Source organism: Sus scrofa, chromosome 7, assembly GCF_054392235.1.
Source record: "Sus scrofa isolate SSC_HxYL_T2T_F1_AM1 chromosome 7, Sscrofa_HxYL_maternal_Yorkshire_Landrace_v2.0, whole genome shotgun sequence".
NCBI classification, from domain to species: domain Eukaryota; kingdom Metazoa; phylum Chordata; class Mammalia; order Artiodactyla; family Suidae; genus Sus; species Sus scrofa.
This window is the reverse complement of record NC_139389.1, coordinates 22,666,205-22,680,169: the sequence shown is the minus strand read 5'-3', so window position 1 is coordinate 22,680,169 and position 13,965 is coordinate 22,666,205. Positions and strand designations below refer to the sequence as shown.

Genomic DNA, 13,965 nt, shown 5'->3' with positions numbered 1-13,965 from the left:
CCTCAGCATTTCATGAGCTAAAAAATTCATGAGCCAACTAAAAGAAAAGTCTGCCAGGTAAATCATATTCTTCCCATTTCAAAAGGGACTCAGTGTTATTTTATGAATATTGGTAAAAGTTCATAAATGAGCAAACCAGAAGGAGAAAAAGTTAACCCCTTGAAATATTATGCCAGGAAATGGGTTTTCTTGTAGTCTTTTTAAGTAGTTCAAAGAACATAGTCTTAACCACTGTAAATCCCAGAGTTCGAGAGCTGTCCAGAAACAAATTTATTTTTCTAAAATATCAATAATGAGCACACTTTTCTGTCCTTATCCACCTTCACATACTTGTGTCTACTGATTATTCACAAACCCAAGGCTGGAGACCCAGGTAATTACCTGAATTCACCATACAACATTCTCACAAGTGTTGGCCACGTAGATCTTGAATTTATTAACATGATCAAATCTAGCTCATCTTCTCCATCTTCCAGTCCTCATCCTGTTTCCAAAAGATTTTTAAAACCTCTCCTTTTTGTGAATTTTCTTCTGTTCGGTAATGACACGGCTTCCCCTCCCCTAAATAAATGAATGAATGAAAATGTAGATAAATACTCTTTTTCGTTATCCCTAAAATCCTGGGGCTATTTGTCTTCAGTCTAGCTCTCATAATTTAATACTCCTCTCCAACTCTCAAGCTGTTTTTTTCATTCATGCCTTATGAATACCTCATGAAGAAGAGATTTTGGATTATTGGCAGGGTCTCTAAATCATCCTGATGCCTAGATTAGAAAAGTCCCTTACAATGCAATGCTGACTGCATCACTCTAGGGTTTTTAAACTGGTCATTGCTTTCCTCCGTCAAACCTGGTCCTTAATATTTCGATGGAACAAAAGACAAATATGAACCGTTTGATGCAGGAAAAAAACTAAATGTTGATAGCCTTATGTCTCAAGTTAAGACATCTGGAGGAAATCAAAAGAGCTGAAAACTGGGACCTGATTTGATCTCTTGTGAAACATAATTAAAGGGAACCCAACTATGTTTTAAAGCCACGGTGGAAACTTCTTAAGGTTATTTGACACGTTTCCAATCTTTCACCTTCCATTTCAAGTTGCATACTCTAAAGCATCAGTATCCTTTGGTTCCCAAAGAGTCTCTTGCCTAAAGTCCCTCAGCATCAATACTACTGCCAAAAAACGCTTAGGGACCCAGAACGCCAAGAAATAAAGTTTATCCCCACAGAAGCAATAAGCAGCACTGTGGAGGAGGGGGTGTAGCTCAGTGGTAGAGCGCATGCTTTGCATGTATGAGGCCCCGGGTTCGATCCCCGGCACCTCCAGAAGCCAATTTGTTTCTCAAGCAATAGTAGAGTTTGGCTCTTCAAGCTTCTTTTCGTTACAGTCCTGTGTACATAAAGTAAAAAACATAATCTAAAGGTTTCCAATTAATACCCTCACCTTTTGCTTGATCTTGAGCCTCTATCTCACCAAGGCGACTTTAACAACAGAAGGAAGACAAAAAGAAAAGGGGAAAAAGAGCCCTTGGTCCTGACGCCCTGTACATTGACTATTTAAGAATGAGGTGACTGCATTTCTGAAGACTATTTCACATTATTAAAAATATTCAATTACCTCCTTACCTATCTTATTTTTCGTATCTTGTATTACAAACTCAACACACTAAAAAAAGATTCATTCCTACCTATACCCCAGGTGCTGAAGCCTGAAGGTGCAGGCGGATCCTGTTTCTGCTTTGAACGCTTCTGCTACCACTGGCACGTGGAGACTGAGACTCTGTGGCTTCCCTGCCGCGCGGTCGGAAACCGCAAATACGACCCGGACGCACCGAAAACGGAAACTCAACTACATGGACTCTCTCAAGTGTTCCAACAACGGGAAGAGCAGCGAGGCGCTCTGAAAGCCCGTGACAGTCTTGGGCAAACGAAGGGGCTCTTCCTGCGGAAAAGCGCTTTCAGCTCACTTCTCTCACCTGGAATGGGCCTGCCTGCTTCCCACGTACCCAGACAGAGCGCAGCAGAGACGGATAGCAGGGATGCTCACTGCCTCTCCGCCCATCCAAATTTTATGCCAATTTAAGCACTCTCCACTTTTTCTCTCCTTCACCTTCCTGGAGCCGCTGCAACTGCTGCAGCCGCGGACCCCACAGGGTCTCAGCCTCTCTTTCGTTATCATGCTTTCCCTTGACGCATGAATTGCCCTCCGGGTGTTAACTTTCCCACGCATCTCAGCTCTCAGAGAGTCTCAACGGCCGAGAATGGAGTCTCAACGGCCGAGAACGGCCAAGCAAGCCTGGCTGATTTTCAGAATCAGCGGAGAGATATTTTAAACAAGGTCGATTTCTGGCTTAGCCCATCAGAGATAATGTAGGACTTCCTCCAAAGCTAGTACCTGAGCTGACTGTGGCACCAAATTGTGGCTGAAGGTGGGAAGCGTCTACCTTTCCCGCAGGAACTATGGCATCTTAAGAACTAACTTGGCAAACGGCTATTTCATTTTGCACGTCGTGCCCAGAGGCTGAAACTCCTTATAAAAAGTCGGTGCAGCATCCTGCTGTCTCTTCTCGCCCTCACCTTGGCCTTCGTGCGTCTCGGAACCAGAGCCCCAGCAGCTGGGGAAACAAACCGATGCGAGATTTCCCGACCACGGTGCTGGCCCAGGCGTTGGCAAAGGTATTTTATTATTATTATTATTATTATTTTCTTCCTTCTGCTTGCCTTGGGTTTCTTTTGCTCTTTTTCCCTTGGCTGTCTCAGTGAAAACATAGAAAACTAATTTGAGACATTTTTCTTTTCTTGTATTCATTGACTGCTATAAATTTCCTTCTCAGTGCCGTTTTAATATGGTTCAGAAATTTTAATGCTGCTTTAGTGTATCAGAATTTTTGATACCTTGTATTTTTATTTTTTCTATTTATTTTTTAATCTCCATTGGCACTTCCCCTTTATTCCCCGAGTTACTTATTTTTTATTTTATTTTTTAATTAAATTTTTTTATTATAGTTGATTTACAATGTTCTGTCAGTTTTTGCTGTACAGCAAAGTATGTTCCCTGAGTTATTCAGAACTGTGTTGTTTAATTTCCAAGTGTTTGAATATCTGCCTCATCTTTCTGTGACTAATTTTTTGTTTGATTTCACTGTGGTTAAAGAACACACTGTACCAGTCAATTCTATTCAATTTGTTGAGGTTTGTTTTACGTCCCAGGATATGTTCTATACGTTCTGATAGATTTGAAAAGAATGTGCACTCTGCTCATATTGGATGAACTGTTCTGTTTATGGATTCTATTGGTTGATGGTGTTTTTGAGTTTTCCTGTACCCTTGGTTATTTTCTGTTTAGTTGTTCCATCAATTATTCTGAGAGAGATGTTGAAGTTGCCAACTCTAAGTGCGGACATGCCTATTTTTTTTCAGTTCTATCCATTTTTTGTTCCTTCCTGTATTTTGCCGCTCTATTATTTGGTGCATGCATATTTTGGATTGCTATGTCTTCATGGCGGATGGGCATTTTTGTCATTACGTAATGTTCTTCTCTGTTAATTTTCTTTGTTCTGATATTTACTTTATCTGATATTAATACAGCTTCCCCTGCTGTCTTTTGATTAATGTTTGCATGACATACAATTTATATATATATATAATTATTTTTATTTTTTTCCTTTATAGCTGGTTTACAGTGTTCTGTCAATTTTCTACTGTACGCATGGTGACCCAGTTACACATACATATATAGATTCTTTTTTCTCACTTTATACACTTTTTAATCCCCTTAATTTCCAACTGCCTATATATTTACAGGTTATGTTTGAAGTGAATTTTTTGTAGACAACATATAGCTTGGTCATGTTTTCTAATCTACCCAGTGGATTTAATTGGTGCACTGAGACTATTTACATTTAATGTAATTATTGGTATGTAGGGCTTAAGTCTGGCATTTTATTTTTTTTGTTTTCTGTTTAGTCTCTGTTATTTTTCTGTTCTCTTTTTCTTGCCTTTTTATGGACTACCGTACATATTTTAGAATTCTGTATTCATCTGTCCATAGCATTTTTTATTGTATCTCTTTGTATAGTTTTTTTTTTTTAGTGGTTACTCTAAGAATTACCTTATGTATATTTAACTTACCAGTGTACTCATGTCACCATAGTACTAGTTCAAGTGAAATGTAGCAACATTACTTCCCTTTTTGTCACTTTACTCTTCCTCATTTGTAATATAATTATCCTAACTAATTCTTTCGTATGTATTTACAACTATATCAGACAGTGTTATACTTTTGCTTTGATTTTCAAACACAATTCAGAAAGCCCAAGACAAGAAAAGTTTATTGTACTTACCATGTTTTTTTGCTTGCCATGCCTTTTCTTCCTTTCCCAATAGCCAAAATTCCTTTTTTAAAAATCATTTCCTTTCTGTTTGGAGAACTTACTATAGCCATTCTTTTAAGGTAGTACACTTGGCAGTGAACTAAGGCAGCAAATTGTCTTACTTTCCCTTCATCTGAGAATATCTTGATTTCCCCTTCATTCCCAAAGGGTATTTCACTGGATGTAGTATTCTTTATCATTATTATTACTATTGCTTTTTAGGCTGCACCCCAGCATATGGAAGTTCCCAGGCTAGGGGTCGAATTGGAACTACAGCTGCTGGCTTCACAGCAACACCGGACCCCTGACCCACTGAGCAGGTCCAGGGCTTGAACCTGAATTGTTTCCAGGGCACCACAATGGCACTCCCTGGATGTAGTATTCTTGACTGACAATTTTTGGGGGGCTTCACCTATTGCATATGGAAATTCTTAGGCCAGGAATCTGAGCTGTAGCTGTCACCAACTGCCAGATCCTTAACCTATTGGGCCACTCCGGGAACACTGACATTTCTTTTCTTTTGTTCCTTCTTTCCTTTCCTTTCCTTTCCTTTCCTTTCCTTTCCTTTCCTTTCCTTTCCTTTCCTTTCCTTTCCTTTCCTTTCCTTTCTTTTCTTGCTTTTTAGGGCCACTCATGTGGCATATGGAAGTTCCCAGGCTAGGGGTCAAATCAAAGCTGCTGCTGCCAGCCTGCACCACAGCCATAGCAACACAGGATGCATGCTGCATCTGCAAGCTGCACCACAGCTCATGGCAATGATGGATCCTTAACCCCCTGAGCAAGGCCAAGAATTGAACCCACATCCTCATGGATACTAGTGGGGCTCGTTACTGCAGGGCCATGAGAGGAACTCCTTTTTTCTGTTTTAAAAAAGTTAAAATGATTATATTGAGGTATAATTTTCATATAATAAAATGCACAGATTTTAGGTGAGTACAGTTTGAGCTTGACAGATACACACACCTGAGTACTCTTACACCAGTTGAGATATAGAACATTTTTCATTCCCTACAAATTGCCCTGACTGATAAATCTTTTCTTTAAGCACTTGAGAAGTATCGTGCTGTTCTTTCTGACTTCCATGGCTTCTGATGAGATAGCTACAGTTATTTGAATTGTTCTGTAGGGGTACAGTGTTATACATCTCTGTATTCAAGATTTCCTCCTTTGTTTTTAGAGGTCAGAAGTTTTGGTTAATGTTTCCTCAGTCAATTGATGAAAGAGATTCTCTTCTAAAAACCAAATAAAATCCAAATCAGCAATCCAAAGTTGGCCATCTCTATAGAGTTTACCACATAATCATAATCACTCCTGTAAAGCAAAATGCAAAGTTCCGTGAACTCTTCCAAAATGTTTAGTAGGCTGCAAAAAGGACAGCGCCTGAACAGGGACTTGAACCCTGGACCCTCAGATTAAAAGTCTGATGCTCTACCGACTGAGCTATCCAGGCCCTTATGCCCAAGATTTTGGTAAGCACCTGATCGATCTCCTTAAATTTGGCCAATTTGGCTCTTCATGTTCTAGATCTGGAGTCAGATTTCTTGAATTTTCTTTATTGCTAACAAGATTCTGTCTAAGAGAAATATTATAATCATTAGGATCATTTTCCTTCCTCTTCTCTTCTTTGTTCCTTCTAGGTTTTCAGAACCAGAAATGCACAATCCCTTAGACAAAGCTTTGATGAGTTTCAGACTACATTGCTGGACACAGAGGGTTTCATTTCTTGACAAGTACTTCACCTAAATTTCTCCAGGCAACACTCACAATATTTCTGTTGTATCATTCTATGTTGTCTTGGGCATCTTTCATGCAGCCTTTGTAGTCAGAAGGAAAGAGAGTTGAGGAGGAGGAATTTGAAGATGGAAGAATGTTCCATTAATGGTCCCTTTCTGTTGGTGAATGAAACTGCCCCCAAACATTGCTTTGGCAAGTGGGTCTTGGAGCTGGTAAGCGAGAGGGTGAGAACCTCGTGGAAGAGTGTCTTCAGTTCGGTATTCAGTGACACTTCTCCTGGAGTAGTCACAGCTTCAAAGTCATAGAAATAGTAGTTTGAAATACACCACGCCCTGTGCCAACTAGTCATTCTCCAGACACCCACAGACAAAGGTGACAATTAATCACAGATGCTGTCTTAATAGCTAAGTAGCCAAAGGGTTATTCCTCTGTGGAAGAGAGAGTATTTAGCAAGCAAAAGGGCATGGGTTTAATTTTCTGAGTCTCCATGCTTTCCTTTAAGCTTTCTTCCATGCTTTCCTCTATGTTTGAGCCATTCTTCCTTTAATTTTCTTTTATCCTTCCTTCATTTAATTTTCCTTCTTTCTCTTTCTCTATTTTTCATTTCCTTCTCTCTTTCTCTTCCTCTGTATCTGCCTTTCCTCCCTCCTCGTCCTCCTTTTCATCCTCCTCCTCCTCCCCTTCTCCTTCCATATTCACTTCCTCTTCCATCTTCTCTCCTTCATGTGTTTACTCACTCTTTGCTGCCCATACCCAGAGAAGAAGTGTCTTCAGTACTCGACCATTTAAATTCCATGGGCCTTGGCAACAGTGTGATTATTCCAGCATGAAGAATATTAGACTGAGTGAGACAACAAAAAGATAGTTTTCTCAGGACCTCTCCAACCAGAAGCAATAAATATGCCAACTCCATATTAACTAGCATAGGTTCCTTTGGTTCCAATCACAGTACTACTAAGGAGCAAGAAAGAAAAATGACAAAAAGAAAAAAAAAAGAAAAAGAAAAAGAAAAAGAAAGAAAAAAGAAAAGAAAAGAAAACAAAAAACCCACCACCAACAAAAAGATGACCACAGATAATTTTCTGTCCCTATTTTCTTAGCCGTGTCTGTATCAGTGAGAAAGCAGGCAGCAGGTTGAATAGAAAACCTTAAGCCACTGATTTTTTTCTTTATCCTTTTTCTGCATTGTCAACCCCACCTCTACAAATAGGCAAGTTGGGTCAATAGCCAGACCATGAGAGCTGCAGATTTCAGTTCTTTCTGCATAAGTGAGTGAATGTTCATTGCACAAAGGAATCACATCTCATAGAAAATGCAGTGTTTTTCCAAATTCTAAAGTTGAGAAAATCATTAGAGTCTTGGATTATGGGTTTTTGTAGTAGAACAGAAATAATGAAATTGGAAGGTTCTTACTCTGAAGGTCTAAAGCATTGCCCAGTTTGATATAGGGTTTGGCAGGAACAAAAACCTAAACACCTTTCATCAAAGCTCAATAAACAGAAGCCTTCTAACTATGGAACCCCCTCCATCCATTTCCTTAAGAGAAATATCTACACATATAGATATAGTGAGAATAAGGATTCTATGCTTCCAAATATCCCCTAAAATTCCCCATAAAATATTTTTGTTCAAAAGTTTAAAAAATTTTGAGTAACTCCTGCCTCAAAATTAAAAATCCCAGAGAAAGGTACCAGAAAAAGAAGCACTGAACAGCTTTGTAGGGAAAAGTTATTATTTATATAAACACAAGCTTATACACTTTTCAAAATCTACTTCTTAGCTCTTTAGTATAATTTTTCAGATCCCTGTGGCACTCTTTCCTGTAATGCCATAGCATACTCTGAAAAGATAGAAATGTTGTTGGTTTTGCTCAATATGTCAGCCTTACTCTGCTGCCTTTGCCATTGAATTTTTTCCTCCCCGACTGAACAAAAACTATGTTTTTAAATTTTTTAGTGGTATTTCGAGGTTTTGGTCTGTATTCTTTGGGCACAAAACCCACAAGGGAGAAGGTGTGGAACCGCAACTGGGAACAATCGCTAAACAGGTGAATGAGCCTGAGAGCTTGAGAGTCCGTTGTAACCTTTATGCTGGCTGAGCATCCTGCCCAAGTTGGTGTGGATTTTGATTCTTCAACTTCTGCTGGAGCTAACAGCCTCCCCAAACAGGAAAGCAACAAAGGACTATTATCCAATCGAACACATCTCTTTGAATGCATTTTGAGGAAGGAAAGGGATTCAACTAAAACAATCTCATAGGAAACAGCAGAAGGCATTTCCTTGATCTAACCAGACTCATTTAGCCCAGGCCCTAGCACTTAGCCCCCGCTGCTCCTGTTAAAGCTTACATATTTTAGTCCCTGAAGGAAGCACCGTTGTTTTGAGACGGAACTGATCAGAACAGACCAAACTCTGATACTCCCTCTCCTTGTGCTGTCACCATCCCTTCATTGCAGGCTTTAGTTCTTGGCTCACAGGAGAAAATTGTTCATCATTTTCGATGACTTTGGTAAGAGAGCCTTTGACGATTGCGTCACGTGTTGCTTCATTGTTCACTGCAGTTGTCTGTTGTCAGGAATCTGATGGAGTTTTGTTTCTTTTAAGGTGGGAATTTGGTTAAAGAAATCTCCCTCCAATTAAAGTTAAAAATTTTTAAAACAGAAACCTGCTAAATTTCAGCTTTCAAGATTGAAAGTGGACCTTTGTCGACCGGCCGCGTGGCCTAATGGATAAGGCGTCTGATTCCGGATCAGAAGATTGAGGGTTCGAGTCCCTTCGTGGTCGTTTGTTCCTTGGCGAACAAGAATTGGTCAGCTTTTTTGCGCATTTTCCAGCCAGTTTCCAATGGCTGACCTTTGAGAAGAAAATCTGAAAGGTGGCAAGAATTTTCAAAAAGGAAAATTAGCTTTTTAAAACAAATAATTGCCAATAACTTGCACTTTGTTATTGGCATCTAATTACCAAATATCAAGTAGCGAAGTACTCATGCCTGTGAGGTTATTGATACCATAGTGACCTTGGATTTTCTGGCTCAGAGTCCTTCTCTAGAACTGGTAGATAGTAGCTAAGAAAAGGATAGGAAGGGGTATAAAAGTGCACTGCGAATTTTTCTCTGAAGAAAGCTGGGTTTCAAAAATTGTCTAAGAGTTAGGAATATGTGTTTGAAAGGCAGGGGTAGATACTAAACCTTGGACATGCACTTGTGACTCAGAGTCTAATGCTTGTCAACTGAACTATCTTGATTCAGGAATCCAACTTTTCCTGAGAACTTACTCAAAGCTAATAAGCGGATTATTCTCTAACCTTTTTTTTTACTGTTTGCCTTCATTATAAATACAGGGCACCAATATTTGAGGAGTTCATGCCACACCTGGTAGAGTGTGGGCTGGACTCCCCCCGACCCCCTACTTTTCCTATCCCATCCTGTCTCCTTTTGCCAAAATAGCCACCCTGTGTGGAACTAAGACTATGGAGTAGAAGTGGGACGGCTGCAAAGGCAATACATTGGATCATGGGTTTTCCTTTCATATGAGCAGGGAAATTGTGAGAAAATGAATGAAAAAGTTCAAGAAGGATTTGGTTACAGAGTAAAGAACACAGATGGAGACACAGGAATATTACTCAAGATTTTGTATGTGGAAGGCACCTATGCAGCTGTAGTCTATCTAGGCACCTGTCCTCTCTTTTTCATTCCCTCCCCTGCCAGAAGATTTAGGATTTTCTCTAAAATCTGTATCTAGATTAACAGTTTGCCTAAAGGTGGGAAGTGTCGGCTTTCTGCCCCTTGGGGACTGATGAACTTTTAGGTTTTGTCCACGCATAGAGAAGGTCTATAAAGAGGAAATTTGTTTCTCAGGTTGTGCCTTGTTTCCCTTGCGCTCTCCTCCTTGCATAAATAATTTAATTTGAAAGAGACGCTTTAATAACAGAGCGCGCACCTTTCTCCTCTCTCCTCTGGTCGCCGCCTCTCTAGCATTGTCTACAGACCCAGAGCTATTAGCTTCGCTATAACAAAACCGCAGTCACATTCCAAATCCAGATGCTAAATATGGTTTGCAAGAGGTGCGAGACTGCCTGAGACACGTACTTACCGCTCTTTGTTTCGGTCAAATATTGGGGATTAATTTATTAACTTCACAACTGGACCTACTTTTTCCTTGGCCGCTCTCACGGAACGCGTCTTTTACTCCCGGCACTCCCTTTTGCGTCTTTTAGGCAGAGGAGGACTTCCAAAAAAAAAAAGGAAGAATCTGAAAACAAAATAAACATTTAGTCCCGAGACTCTCCCACGTGGTGGACTGGAACTGATACAAGAGGTAGTTTGGCTAAAAGCAGTCCTTGGTGGGGATGAGGGGTCTGAGAAGATCTAAGGGTTTCTAGTCCTGAATCCTCTTCTCTTTTTTCTGCCGTAGCTGAGAGACAGGATTCAGTCCAGAGGTTTCAGAAACAAGAGAACTGAATAGAATAGATTTTAGCTTGCCAACACCCTCCCACAATGATAAATAAATAATACGGGATAAACAGCAAATGCAGGCGTTAGGGGGTGTAGCTCAGTGGTAGAGCGCGTGCTTAGCATGCACGAGGCCCTGGGTTCAATCCCCAGCACCTCCAGTTATCAGTCGTTGTTTTTGTAACTCCTCACTGCTTAGGTCTACAGCTTTCTTCGTTAAGACCTTATTTTGAGTGTCTTTTGGTACTTAGTCATTTAACTATGGATGTCGACGTTGGACCTTGATATACTTTGGACCTTCCAACTTTGACTACTTCAGTAGGAACAAAACCGGGAAGCAGGTGAAGTAAGGACGATGCTCAGTCAGTCAGTCTCCTGAAGGCAAAACAGCAAACACACCATATATAGCTCATTCTCCTTTGCTGCCCTTTTTTTTTTTTTTTTTTTTTTTTTTTTTTTTTTTTTTTTTTAAGGAGCCGGGAAGAAAAAAAGACAGACTGAAAGAGAAGGTTGAAAAGGAGGCCTTTGGAAAAATTCCTTTAGATTACTACCCCCCAACACGGTTTTCCCCTCAGCTGTGCTTGTGGCAATGGACAGACTGCAGGCTCCAGAGAAATTTTTCCTTCTTGCTTGGCTTTCCCTTCTCGCCCCTGCACTTCCGCCACACACGGGACTTCGGTTGCGCAGGAAACAGTCAATCACCAGTCACGAGCTCTGAGTTCTGCGTGTGGAGGTTTAGGATACTGTCCACGGGAAAGACGTTCCTCACGAAACTCAGAGGCTTTCAAAATCCATAGTTGAAAAAAGTATTTCCAGAGTTGGAAAGAGCAGCCAGTCTGTCTCAAAAGCCGCCTTGGGCAAAAAGGGCTGTGCCTTCCTGTGGCACAAACGCTTTTAATCCCGCTCAATTTAGGAGGAAGAGAACTTTCTGGTTTCCTGCATCCCTCGAAGGAGCAGAGGAGACAACAATGTGGGCGCAAATTACCTCCAGGGCCATCCAAAGAGTGCGCATCCGTAAAGACCTAGCCCAAAGCCCCCTTTGCCGTTTCCTCTTCTAGTTCCTCCTCTCCAGTCGCTACTGCCTGCCTCTTCCTATTTCCCCCCTTTCCCACTACCGCTGCGTCACCTTCTCCTCCACTTTCCCTCCCCTTCCGTCTCCCCTTTTATTCCTTTTCACCACTTCCTTGTGGCTAATTGTGTCAGCAATTCACTTCAGTTCCCGCAGCTCCACTTTCTTGGTTAGCAGTTCTCAAACCTGGTTGAGAAACAAAATCATCGGGGGGCGGGGGGGCATTTCAATTGTATAAATCCACCCCACCCGGTCTCGAGATTCTTAGTGCACTCAGGTGGAGGGTAGGAATACAAATATTTTTTTAAATTCTCAGACGGTTCCCCAGGTTCGGAAACCATTGCATTCTACCCTAAAACCTTTATCTCTATGTTAGAGGGTCACTTCTGGCGTCGCCTTTGTTATTCACTAAGTGACTTTTAAAAGTCATCTTGCCTCTAAGCATGCATTTTAGGACTTTTCAGCTCCAGCTGAGCCTCATTCGGTTTTTTGAGGGAGGGGAGGATCAGGGGAGGAATGGAAGAATTGATATAGAATTGGTTTTGATATTCAGGAAAGTACAGATTTTGCACTGGTGAGAAAAAGTAAAAGAGAAGACACAGTGATTTAGGATTACACCTAAAACTCTGTTTGGTCACCACATGTTTTGGCAACAGGAGGAAAATGTCTCTTCCTTGCACCTCTGTGATGGCCGAGGTTTGAGTATTTGTTCAAGAGCATTGAATTGGGGTGGGGAGGTTGTTACACAAGTTTAATTCGCTTCACCGTTCTTGCTCAGCCTCTGAAATGTCTCCATTATGCTTCTTTGTGGATCTCAGAAGCAGAACTGCAGAGTCCCAGAGACAAAGCACTGATGAGTTTCCTGACTTTAACCCTTGGCTCCAGAATTTGCTAGAGTTACTGTCTGCATCAACATATACTTGATGTTTGGGACCCACTGTCTCTTTCTGTCTAGATCTAAATTCCCCAGGGAAAGTTTCATGTTCTGCTCTTTTGCACCTTTTCCCTAGCATTTTCAGTCGGGGTTGACAGCCAGAAAAGCATTGAAGATGCAGGGCCCCAGTGTGATGAGGTGGAAAACCCATCATCTCACCAGAGGCTACGGGGAGAAGGAGCAACCTATTTGGAGTTCCAGCCTGAAGCCGCTGGAGATAACGTGGGCCATGCGCATCCACGGCTAAGTCTTCATAGTCTTAGGGTTTAGATATTCCCTTCTGGAAAAATGTATCCAGAGTGTGGATTCCCTCATGGGATACAGTGGTTAGAGTACTGTTGCTTATGCGGACTTTTAATCTCTCATGGCTTTTGACAGGTGACTGAGAGATTTCCCTAAGGCAGTATGGGTGCTCCACACCAAATACAGTGAGGCTGTAAAGAACAAAAGGAAAAATGCCCTGAGAATCCATGCTTGGCAGAATGGAAAAAGTTAGTCTAAGCTGTTTTTCACTGCTTTGTCTACTCTCCCAAGTCAGGAGTCTAGAGAAGGAAAGCTCATTCACTTAGTCTTTGCCTTCAAATCGTTTAGACAGCAGCATGACAACTGCATACTTGGATAGAGACAGCCTGAGATGGTCCTGGTAGGAAGGAGGCTTTGGGCTTGGCTGGTTTGAACATCTGTCCAGAGGAAGCTGAGCTATGACTGATCCTGCTCTTTCTTGAGGTCTTAAAGGGACTGGGAGGAGCTTGCTTTCAGTTGCTCCAAATGAGGGAAATTAGACATCATCTTTTAAATGTCGACCTCATGTTTTAAAATATTCTTTTCTAATACCAAAAGTATCATGCAAAGGTTTTGGTAAAGAAAAATGGAACAATTTTGGTACATTCACCCAATATTTCATGTGCACAGAAAACAAAGTGCAGGGCAATGATATTCTGAAGTTTATACTAATTCCTCAACAAGTGTTTTCTGTTTGCTTGTTTCGTTAAATATAAGCAACTTATATGTTTATTCTTATTCTCACCCAAACGGCTTTGGCGACATCTTCCTCTGGGACTTCGATGTGGTGTTACATGAGGTGTTGTTTATTCATTTAATGATTTAAGAACAGAAACGTGAAGTTCAGGAAATGTAGAAAGTAAGGAATCGAAATCCACTGCATGCCAGTGTTCCTGAGATTTTACCTCCACTAGATGTATCCGTTGAGGCGATGGTGAGGAGTTAGTATCTCCCAGTACATATTTGGCATAAATTTCCCGTGGAAGTCGATTTAATATGGAATAAAAATAACTGCTGCCAAAACTAGGATCTAACTTTTAAAATCCGTTGGTGAACAGAAGAAAGGGTGGGGGAAAAAATGTAATTGTAATGTATACATGTAAGGATAACCTGACCCCCTTGCTG

The 13,965-nt window shown here is 41.0% G+C and overlaps 1 long non-coding RNA gene and 4 other non-coding genes across 5 annotated transcripts in view; 4 read left to right on the top strand and 1 right to left on the bottom strand.

The window, feature by feature from the left end:
• The window catches only part of LOC102163320 (uncharacterized), a 51,640-nt gene that overhangs the window by 25,003 nt on the left and 12,672 nt on the right, over positions 1-13,965 (top strand). The window contains exon 3 of the long non-coding RNA XR_014809834.1: positions 1,699-2,675. This is a non-coding gene — a long non-coding RNA (uncharacterized LOC102163320). The remainder of the gene's footprint in view (positions 1-1,698; positions 2,676-13,965) is intronic.
• On the top strand, positions 1,254-1,325 carry TRNAA-UGC (transfer RNA alanine (anticodon UGC)). Its single transcript has one exon. It is a non-coding gene; the product is annotated as a tRNA-Ala (tRNA).
• Positions 5,750-5,822, bottom strand: TRNAK-UUU (transfer RNA lysine (anticodon UUU)). The gene has a single exon. It is a non-coding gene; the product is annotated as a tRNA-Lys (tRNA).
• On the top strand, positions 8,817-8,889 carry TRNAR-CCG (transfer RNA arginine (anticodon CCG)). The gene has a single exon. It is a non-coding gene; the product is annotated as a tRNA-Arg (tRNA).
• Positions 10,645-10,716, top strand: TRNAA-AGC (transfer RNA alanine (anticodon AGC)). Its single transcript has one exon. It is a non-coding gene; the product is annotated as a tRNA-Ala (tRNA).